The sequence below is a fragment of the Callospermophilus lateralis genome, chromosome 17, assembly GCF_048772815.1.
Source record: "Callospermophilus lateralis isolate mCalLat2 chromosome 17, mCalLat2.hap1, whole genome shotgun sequence".
In the NCBI taxonomy this organism is placed as follows: domain Eukaryota; kingdom Metazoa; phylum Chordata; class Mammalia; order Rodentia; family Sciuridae; genus Callospermophilus; species Callospermophilus lateralis.
Window position 1 is genome coordinate 25,164,678 of NC_135321.1, and position 11,598 is coordinate 25,176,275.

Consider the following 11,598-nt stretch of genomic DNA (forward strand, 5'->3'; position numbering starts at 1 on the left):
GATCAGCCTACTTGTCCTCACGTCCCTTCCTGGAAGGGCCAGGGTGCAGGGTGCAGGGTGCAGGGTGCAACCCACAGCCCACTCTATTCTCTGACAGGGTGAAATATTAGAAATCTCTTTTCTCCCAAATAGGCCCAGAAATAACATTTTAGTTTAGTCATTTTAGTGACTAAAAAGAAGAGACAATTTCCCATCAATGACTTGGGCAATTATATTTCAAAATACATTTTCCCACAAGAACTAGTCAAGTTATTTTCATTGTGGACAAAAATATACAGCCCATAAACATTTTTATTGTTCTTCATCTGGCCCTTGTGCAATAAGAACAAAAAAGCATGCTCACTAGTGTCTTGTGTCACAAAGACTTTGATTTAACTTTTCCTGCCTCATAGCTCACCAGCTATGGAAACTTAGACAAGGTATTTAAAGGCTTTAGGGGAAATGAGGTTCACAATAACCATCTTGTCAGTCTGACTGAGAACTGATCAGGAAGAATGTGATATCTACTGTGATGGTGAAATTTGTCAATTTGGCTGGGTCACAGGAAGCCCAAATATTTGTTAAACATTCTTCTAAGGTTTTTTGTTTAATCATCACTACTATTATCAGTATTGTTTTTGACTACTAGTAAGTTCCTTGCAATAATTTATAAATAAATTATAGAATTTCTGTCTATACATCCACATCCTATTAGTTCTGCTTCTCTGAAGGAACTTTAACGTACCCATGAAGCACAAGACCTATCATGTAACAAATACCTAGCAAGATTCTTCAGTTTTCAGATTTTGGAGTTCTCACTCTTAGATTTATCTGGTATTGAATGGATTTCTGTTAAATTTAAGAGGGAAGCTCAGTTTTGTGCTAATTATCACTATTGTTTTCTACTAACACCTTTAGTTCAATATCTACGTACAGGGTTTCTGGTGTGTTAAGGTCTGAGCAAGTTTGTATTGGCACTGTTATTTCTAAGTTAGGACTTGAAGTTTCAGGATTTCAGCAGTGTTTGTTGGAAGAGGTCTGAGGCTGTTTCTACATCACACCAGAGAAAAGAGAACCAGCGGGTCATGAGCAATTGCTCAGTGCTCAACCCACATGTGAGCTGCCTCATTGAATCTTCATAGACCACCATCCCTGACCAGTTTTATCTGCATTTCACTGTCAAGGACAAGGAGATCTAAAGAGGTAAGATGACTTGCTCATAGAACAAGGGAGCAATTGTTAGGAATCCAGACTCTTGGTCAGGCGCGGTGGCGCACACCTGTAACCCCAGTGGCTCAGGAGGCTGAGGCAGGAGGATTGTGAGTTCAGAGCCAGCCTCAGCAATTTAGTGAGGGCCTAAGTAATTCAGCAAGATCCTGTCTCCAAATGAAGTACAAAAAAAGGGCTGGGGATGTGACTCAATGGTTAAGTGCCCCTGAGTTAATCCCCAGTACCAAAAATTTTAAAAATCTGGACTCTGAATTCAAACAGCCCTGAGGAATGATAGACACTCACCACTTAATAGATGCAGACTCCACAAGTCACCTAACTCCCCTGCCTCACTCTCTTCTTCAAAAGCATGGAAATAATCCCAGCACCTGCTCCATGAGTTAGCACATATAAGGGGCTTAGCACAAAGCCTGGGCCTAGTGAACATTCCCTCAAAGGAAGCTGTTCTTGTTAGATGGACAGAGCCGGGATTCAGACCAAAGTGGAGGCGGACTCCCAATACACTCTGTCCTTGTGATGTACAGTCCCTCAAAGTGCCGGGCTAGCTAGGCAAACTGTCCCAGTTTTCTGGAACTGAGAGGTTTCCTGGGACATGACTCTCTCAGTGCTGAATCCCTCACAGTGCTAGACATACCCAAGTGCTTGGTCCTGTAGGCCTCCCACTGTGGGACAGGGATGCTTAGGTTTTTGCTTAATCTATTGTGACTCACAATCGGCCCCCAAACTTAGAGGCTGAAACAACTACCACTATTGATTTGCTCAGGATTCCGCCGTCAGGGCTCAGTGAGGAAGGCTCATCTCTGCTCTACCTGGTATCAGTTGGGGCAACCCGACTGGGGCTGGAGGATCCAAGTCACCTCACAGCTCTAGGCTGGCTGGTGAACGGCCTGGCCTGGCCTGACCTCTCTGAAAACTCCCAACCTCAAGGTCCCCTATCTCTTTATGTGCCCCTCCCTCCAGCAGGGTAGCTGGACTTCTTTACCAGGTTTTGAGAAATGTGAAGATTTCCCCTAAGACTCTGAAAGCAGAAGTTTCAGGTCTCTTAAGGCTTAAGACTGTGTTGTCCTAGGATATGCTTTCAGATCAAAGCAAATCCCAAGGCCAGTTCCGAATCCTAACAGAGGGCAAATACACTGCCGCTTTCCACAGGAGGGCAACACGTACACTCAGGAACGGGAGCCCCGGCTGGAGGCCATCTTTGTCGTCAACCTACCACACAAAGGCTATAGAAATCTAGGGGGGCTAGCCCCAAGAGGGCAGACACTTGGGAGGCCCTGAGACAGATGGGTGGAATCCTGTAGGATCGGAAAAGGAGTAAGGTGTTCTGGCTGAGAGAAAATTCAGAACACAGACTCAGAACAAGCTTCCCAGAAGGTTTCCACAGGCTTGACAGGAGCCGGGGTGAGATGGAGAGCGACGTGCTACAAGTGGTGTTTCTGGAAGAGTGATCCAGCAACCAGGTTCTGAAGCAGGGGAGGTGGAGGACCGGAGTCAGCAGTGACCTGGGTCTGAGGAGATAAGAGACTAGAGGGTTGTCCAGAGGGAGGACGGAAGGGGAGAACGCATCATCCTAGGACGTGAAGGGGAGCACCTTGAGGCAAGAGCCCAGGCCTGTCTGGGCCCCCCTCGCTGTGAGACACCAGACCTCCCTACCCGGAACCCGGATCCTCAGGGGAGATGGCGATGCTCTCGTCCTCAGAGGAGGTTTAGACCAACCTGATTTCCCCACAAAGAACCCGTTTGCAGGAAGCCTTCCTAATTCTCAGAATGCAGTGCCAGCTCCTCAGCACTGAGCCGGTCCCCAGGGCCTAGCCCCGTCTTCCTTTTGCAATCGTTCCCTCCAGACGCCAAGCACATCTGAGTCTCCCTACGCACACTGTGGTGTTCCGGCCATTTTGCTGCCCTCTTTTCACTTCCTGTAACTCAGAGACCCGACACACAGACCCCAGCTGCAGCCCTTCCTCTGGGAATCCTGTCTGTAGCCCCCTGCCCACCCTGAACAGTCCCTCCTCTCAACTCCCTCAGCACCTCAGCAAGCCCCAGCTCTCACGTGTGGCCATGTAAGAAGTTCTGTGTGGATCTATCAACACGGCCACGGGGGAGGCCAGGGCCTGTGTCAACTCATTCTCTTCCCCCACAGAGCCTCGAGCCGCATGGGCTACACAGTAAGCACCTAATACGCAGATAAAGAAAGATGAATTGTCCAGCCCCAAGCCCTCGGCCTCCTGTGCATCGAAGGCACAGAACTCTTTGGCAACTTGCTGGATTTAGGGGGCATCACAATGAAGCCCAGAGGCTCTTGCAAATCAACAAATATTTATGGTTCTTAGTGTTATTGTCCTTTGATGTTCTTTATCCTCAGAACACCCAGAAGCACTGTAGAACCCCCACTTCCCACTTGTTTGTTCACAAAGGCAGGTGGATTCAGGCTGGGCTCACCAGAAGCAGAGCCTGGGACCAGGATTCAGCACCCATGACTGACAGGGGACTGTGCTCAGGAGCAAGGGAAGCAGGCCAGGAAGGAACCCAGCCAAGGTGTTCTGAGTGTGGTCTCTGCTGAAGCCCAGTCTTTGCTGATCCTCTGTGGAGAACACACGTTGCATGACAAAGTTAGTGCCACCGTGAGTTAATGGTAGGGTGACCAACTGTCCTCATTGAAATAGAACCTCCTTTCAGAGCAAATGCCGTTGTTGGGGGCCCATATTTTTTTCTTCCAAGCCAGTTGGTCATGGCTTTGGGCTACTCCTGAGCAGGGAGGTACCAAGTCAGGGTGGAGCTGGTGCCCTGAGATCAGAGATCTAGAGAAAGGAGAGGACCCACCAGCCCAGTCAAGGGGCTCTGGGAGGTATGGGGTCACTAATGGTATCCACTAAGTGAAAGAGCCTCCATGGGGCATCTTCTTCCACACCTGTACACCCTGGAGGGCTGCACAGAGGGGGAACAGCTCCCCGGCCCCCCCAAGCTGCAGTCACCCAGAGGTTCTCTCGGTTCAGGCCAGGCTGGTGGCGGATTCTGAGAACACCCCGTGGGGTTTACACAGGCCCTGTTGGCTTCCTGCTTGTTTTCGAGACTCAATTAAATTAACAAACTGGTCTCGCTGCCCAGACTCTTTCTGCCGCCTGTATTTTAGCATATGTCAGTCAGGGTGGCCCAGCGTCTCCAGATGGCTGTGAGCGAGTTCCACAAATCCAATGCCAGCTCATCACTGGGGATTCGTGTGTGTGTGTGTGTGTGTGTGTGTGTGTGTGGAGGGGCCTAAAGACAGACGCAGAGCCACGGTGGGGAGAGAAGGGAAGTGGGTGTGCAAGAGAGAAAAGATGAGAGAGTGGGGAAGAGAAGAGGGTCAGAAGGCAGGAGAGCTAAACTCCCTCCTCCAGAGGAACCCGCAGTTGCCAAGAACCCCAGTCCTCCTGCAGGGAAGCCCTCCAGCCAGAAAGTTGCAGACTCAGCCCCAAGTTTCTCTGGGAATCCTGAGTGTGCTCCTTCTCAAAGTGTGTGCCCTGGGCCAGCAGCAGCAGCAGCAGCAGGACTTCAGAGCTCTTAAGAAATGCAAACAGCCTCGGCCCAGCCCTGCAGAATCTGGGGACAGGCCCAGCCATCTGCGTTCTAGCAAGTTTCCAGGCAGGTCTGACATCCACTTCAGCATGAAACCCTCCCCTGCAGGAGGGTACTCAACCCTCTTCCCAGGGAGGTAGAAGCAGGGAGCCAGGGAGAAGAAGAGCAAGAGGGGAGGACAGGGAACCGGGGGCCCAGACCTGAAGTGTCCAGAAGACCCTACTCATTGTCTAGGGGGAGCACCCATTTTCTGGATGAAGCCTGGAAAGCAGGAAGCCAGGATTGGCATGTCCCTGGAGAGAAGCCTGGGGTCACCTTGGCAGGTACAGGTATTAAGTTTGCTCTATGCACCCGGCATGGGGGAGGATAGAGAGTGGCCTCAAACTCAAGTGTCTTCAGGGTCTGGGCAGGTAACCCAGAGAGGGCAGCAGGCAGAGGTTGTGTGAGTGGCAGTTTGAGGGGACTGGACATGTGGGCCTATCTAGACCATGAAGCAGCCACCAGACTCCAGCCTATTGGCGGCACCCAGAGATGTAGCCAGCTTGGCAGATTTCTTGAGGAGAGCCCTACAGCCAGATGGAGGGAAAAGGCAGCATGTCCTACAAAAAGGAGCTGTAAGAGATGCATTTGCTGCCTGCATGTTAAGCAGGGATCCACCCAGATTGGCGCAGAGGATGGGGTTTTGAAGAGTCCCGGGTGCCAGGACCCCATCCCGGGGCACTGGGAAGCAGTGAGCACCACTCTCTGCAGATCGCTCTACAAACGAGTCTTGAATTGCTTCTGTGTGTTGTTCCTTGTTCCCTTTCCCTCTTAAGGGCCACTGTAACCCTGGGTCCCCTGCATGCGTTCTTTCCACAAGCCCTCTGCCTTTAAAGAATATAAAATATTTATCTTTTCTATTGGACACAGCACAGCTGAGGTCTCTCAAATTGAATAACCTGTGCTGGGTCCCCAGCCAGGAGGTAGGGGGTCAATGGCAAGACAAGAATGCAATGGCTGTCCTCCAGGGCTCCTATAGGGAGAATCCCATGGAGGAGAGGTGGAGAGGGAGGAGAGCGGGGGACAAGTTCACCGTCTCACAAACATCAGGTTCTCCTTTGGCCTTGGCTTTGAATGGCAGGTGGCTTGTCTCTTCACTACTGCCTCCTCCGGTGTTCTCCAACACCCTGATGTTTATTTCACTTGGAATCAGCAGTAAATTGGTGAAGCTGTGTCAGGGGCATGGTTCACCTTCCTGAAGGAGGCTCTGGGGCCCGGTTCTTGTTTTACAGTTGGTCTGTCTGGGCATCCCAGTATCCGTCCACAGTGGCTTACAGACTTAAGATCAAAGGACACTAGCAAACTGTAAAAAGGGGTTCCTTTGTTTTTAATTTTTCAGCTGAACAACCAAGGTTACTTTTCACTTCATTTTATATCTTCATGATTTTGAGGTTTCTGTTTTTTTCCAACAAGAATAGGTGTGTCCTTTTAACGTTTTTACAATGACAAGGAAAAAAATAAACAAAATACATCATAGAAAACAATTATTTGTACCAAACTGTTCACACTTGCTTATTCTAGTTTGAGTGGAGGAAATGGATTCCACACAGGGCTACTTTAAGCACTCCTCTCTGTGTTAACCATCTGCTACGAGGCCTCTCTTGAGGGCACAAGCACTTTTTGCTTAACATTAACTAGCGAGCAGCAACAATGATTAATTTTTCCATTTCAGTAGTCAAATGAGGTAAGGGTGGAGATTAAGGTGGATTAAAGGATTACATTAAAGAATACTTCCTCCAGTGCCCAGAATCTTTAAAATTGAATTTCGAATTGGGGTTAATAGCATGTGCCTGAAAAATGAGATAATTATTTTAGTGAGCAACTGCTTAATCAACGGAAGATGTTCTGGTTTACTAAGCTACTTGTGTGTGTCAATATCTTGAATGAAAAATTGACAGGGATTGCTTTAGGAATGACCCTCGGTGGGATTTTTTCCCCCAACCCTATTGATTAACTGAGTTTTCAGCAATGTTTGCTTGTCTTTGCTAAATTTAAAAAAAAAAAAGGAAATAATATTCTGATATAAATTTCCCTAAGGCATAGTCATTCATTATCAATCAATCAATCAGTAAGTAAAGCAATACTTTATTCCATATATGGGAGCTGTTGCAGGCAGGGGCTTGGCAGGACTTGGAGCAGCCTTGGAAAGGAGATAGAAACACTGCTGACAACCCTGGGGAGGCTGAAGAGAAGCGTAACATGGAAGAGTCCAGAGCTTTCATGGGGGTTCATATAAATTTGGTTTGAGGCACATAATCCAACACGGTAAAGGAGGAGTGTCAAAGCTGAATGGGATTCAGAGGTCGGGGAGGGAAGCCAGCCACCGTGGTAACCCTGAGAGCAGGGCTGCCAAGTAGCACACAGGGCATCCACCTGGGTTGAATACTATTTTAGTACAGGTATGTCCTAAAGGTTGTGTTTCCATTTTTCTTGGCTAAATCCGGTCATGCTAGCTGAAGGAAAGTTACAGGTGATTTTTATACCCTCTTTTGACTTTGTTATATTATCACGAACAGGTATTATTTTAGTAACATGGTGGGGGGGTGGCTAATCCTATAGGCTCTAATTCCCGAGGAAATGGCAATTTTCTTGTTGGGTCTGTGTGTGGAGAGTCTGGAGGCAGAGAGACACCCTGGAGTGGATGAACTCCCAGTCAGCACCGTTCCGGGTCCCAGGCCTCAGACTGCAGAAGCTTCCCGCCTCGAGCCCTTATCATTCGGCATCAATTCCCATCACATCCCATCTCCTTGAAACTCTGTTTCCTTCCACCCTCCCCCATAAATCCATTAACTGCCTCTGTACCTCGAGTCCCTAGGCCTTATAGACCTTTCCTGTCCATCAACCCTTTCCTGGGAGAAAGGGGCCTCAGCACCATTGTCTGCTGATCCTGTCCCAGACGCTGAGCTCTCGGAACGTCCTTACCAGGGGGTTACTATAGTCCATCCTCAGTATCCTGGGGGTTGGTTCTAAGGCCACCACGGGTACCGAAATCCTTGGAAGATCAAATTCCTTATACAAAACAGGATAGTAGTAGCATGTAACCTATGTACCTCTTCCCATATACTTCAAATCATCTCTATATTCCTTGTAATACCTACCACAATGAAAATGTGATGTATGTAAATGACTGTTATACTCTATTTTCATTTATTTACTATTCCTTGCTGTTGTGGTTTTTTTTTTTTTTTAAGTTTTTTTTCCTAAAACTTTTTTAGAAAAGTTTTTGACCTAAGGTTGGTTGAATCAGCAGATAGAGAGTCAACTATAAAATCATATAAACACCAAAATTCATCATCTTATTCCAATGTTGAATTCTTGCTTAATTTCAGCCTATTTGAATTCTTAATGAAATTCTGTTTCAAAACACACACACACACACACACACACACACACACACACACCACACATCCAAAGCATCTTAAAATATTTAAAATCTAGACTATTATCAGAGCACTCATCTGAATCTCACTGTTTAGCACTAATTATAAACAATCTAGTCTGGCTCTAGTCTTTAATGGTTTTGTAAGTACTAGGCTTGTCTTTCTAATTAGACTATAAACTGTCTTTTGCGTCTCTAATACCTCTCAGAGCACCTGCCATAGAGCGGGCCACGCACGGTAAAAGTTTAATGATGTGTCTGACTTGGCTTGGCTCACGTCTCCTCTTCTTCTGTTTGCTCCTCATCTTCTTTCTGCCTAAATCCTGTCCCCTCCCCCAAAGCAGCCTCCCACCCCCATTATAAAACATCACTTTTCTTAAACTACCACTCAGTTTTCTACACCATCACTTTTAATATCTACATCCCCCGATGGATAAGTTACATTCTAAAGTTAATTGGCACATCATTCAGAATCACACTCAGCTATTACATGGGCCCAGAATAAACCTCCACTTATCTCAAAATGGAGATCGTGATGTCTTGCCATCCACAAGAGTGTTTAATATGTATTTGCCATTGTTGTCCCTCTAACCCTGGATAGCCGTGCATCATGTGATGTCTTTTAAAGGGACAAAATATACTTTTCCCTAGATACAAAGCAATGCAAACTTTAAAAGTATAGAGAAGCACAGGGCAAAAACCAAAAACCAAACTTTAATTCCTTCCTACAGAACCATTCTGTATGTATCCTTCCAGTATTTTTCTACGTACAGGTGTATGCGTATGTATGTACCTATATAAATTTATATGCACATACATGTAAATAACTATATATCACAAAAGAAAGAGGTCCATAGCATTTTGTCTTCCCTTTCCTAATTAAACAACATGTAGTAAACATTTTCCTACAATTGGTCCCTCATTATTAAACATTTAGGTTGTTTCCAATTTTTCTGCATTATAAATAATGCTCAATAAAGTTCTTGTTCATTTACTTTGCACTCACCTCTGCTATATTTCTTTTGGAAAGAGTTCTCAGACAGGAAGTGGTCAGTAATGCAGATTGGTAAGACTTTAAATATTTAGCTAGCCCATCCTCCAGAGAGATTTTACTATTTGCAGTCTGCCCTTGGGAGTCCTATTGAGAAGAGGGAGGGTTTGGGAGGTCTTCCCTCCAGTTCCTTATTGTGGGCAACCATAATCGCTTCTTTGAACTCCAAAATGCTTCAGTATCTCTAGCCATCCAACCCCATTTCAGCCTTTTCTTTTAGATGCATTCATTCATTCATTCATCCAAGAAATACATTTGTGAACACTTACTGAGTGCCAGGTGTTGCTCTAGCTGCTAGGGATACAAAACCAAGGCTTAGTAGCAACTCTTTTTCTACCACAGAAAATCCCTTCCTCATTATTCCTTTCAGAAATTTCCCCTGATCATGACCCATATGTACAGCACTGCAGTCAATACTGGCCTCACCTCTGCCCTGAAGAACTTTCCATCTATTTGAAGAAGATAAGCCTAAATCACATGTCCTTGCACAGGAGACATAGAGCCATAGAGCAGGCCACGCATGGTAAAAGTATAATAATGTTTATAATGGGGGTGGGAGACTGCTTTGGGGAGGGGACAGGATTTAGGCAGAAAGAAGACGAGGAGCAAATAGAAGAAGACGTGAGCCAAGCCAAAACAAAACAATAAAACAAAAACAGAACTAATCTTTTGGGAAAACAAGTGTTCAATGGTTGGGTGGGAGATGGCAAAGTGGCAGGCCCCCTGGGAGAGGAGCTATCTATGTTAGTAAATTTCCAGATGCCTCAGGGACCCTCCTCCGACCTGCTCTGATTTGGGTCCTTCATTTTCTGGATGCAGAAAATGAGCCCCAAGAAAGGAAAGAAGAGAGCAAGAGGGGCGCCCTTCCCACATTCTGGGGCACACCTTTGTGGGAGGCAGGATAGCCCAGGAACCAAGCTAGGAAGCTGGGTACTGAAAACATCTCAGAAATTTTACAAGATGAGCAAAATTCTAGGGCTCCTTCCCCCTCAGGGCTGAATTCCTGACTGCAGTTTCCTCCAGACCTTGCACCCAGTCTGGCCGGGTGAGGGCGGCTGTTCGCCACGAGGCCCGCTGGTGAATGAAGCCTTTGTAATTGCCTGTGGTTGAGCCCGGAACGTTCCATGCTGGATTCTGGCTTTAGTACATGCAAGGGAAACCAACCAACAAACGACCACAAGAGCAGAGCCAACGAAGCTGGCCTGGGTCTTTCCAGAGCCGATCGGCTCCACCGGGGTTCGAAAGAGAAGAAATAGAAAAGGCACCTATTCAATACTTTTTAAAAACTTTTCTTTTTCAAATTCCTATATTTTTATTAAAGTTATACATTATGTATGTACATTATGTCATAAAACAAAATATTGCTAGTTTTGTTATTTAAGGAAAAAAAAAAAACAGGAGTCCCTGTTCCCGTTCACCATGTCAAATTTTTCTCTTCCTAGAAGCAATTACTTTTATTTGCAGCTGATTATTTTAGCATTTACGTTTGTGTCTCTAGATAATAGGCCAGTGTTGGGGCTTTTGCTGTTCTGTGGGGGCTGTTATCTAGTGACTTCCTGCTGTGGAAGAAAGCACTCGACCATCTTTCCTCCATCCACTCGGTCTCGACCCTCCTTCCCAGTCTCCATGTTCCCAGTAACTCCATGTTTGGGTCAGAGTCACACTTAACTCTTCACGTTATTTCAGATAGGTGGAAGCTTTCCATAGCTGATCCCTGCAGGCGATTCAGATTACTTGGGCTTTCCTCCATTCTTTGTTTTCTTGAGAATAGTTATCTTGTTTTTTTATTTGTGTGATTATTCATGCTTCACTAATTTGACCCAAATTTCTTCCCAGGTTGTCTGTCTGCTCTCAAGAGGATCCTATGGACCAGTTTTTCTAGTGACTTTATCTTGGGAAGAGACCTCTCCCAGGGCCTGCTGGCCTGTTCTAGCATGGGCTGGCTCCTCTCCACCATGGGCCTATCATCCCTCCAGGCCTCTCCCTGCCCAATCTTCTGCTTTCCCCACCTCCTTGGAGTTGGTTCTTTAGTTTCCTGTATCCTGGATTTGACAGGTTCTCTCTTGGAAACAATTTTCCTTCCAGGATTCTGGACCTCTTACTTCATTTCCTTCTTGCTTCTAGTGTTACTGTGGGGGTAATCTCCTGCCACCTTGATTCTTGATAATTTTATAACTAATTTTTTTTCCTCACCTTGGAAATGGCAGGATGCACTTATATTCAGTGTTTTGAAATTTCTAATTGTTCACCTCCTTGTGGATTCCTTAGGGAGCGCATGGCCTTTCCGATCCAGAAAATGTTACCAATCTGGGAAATTGTATTGGATTATTTCTCTGATTTCTTTGCCTTTATTTCTTTTTTTCTT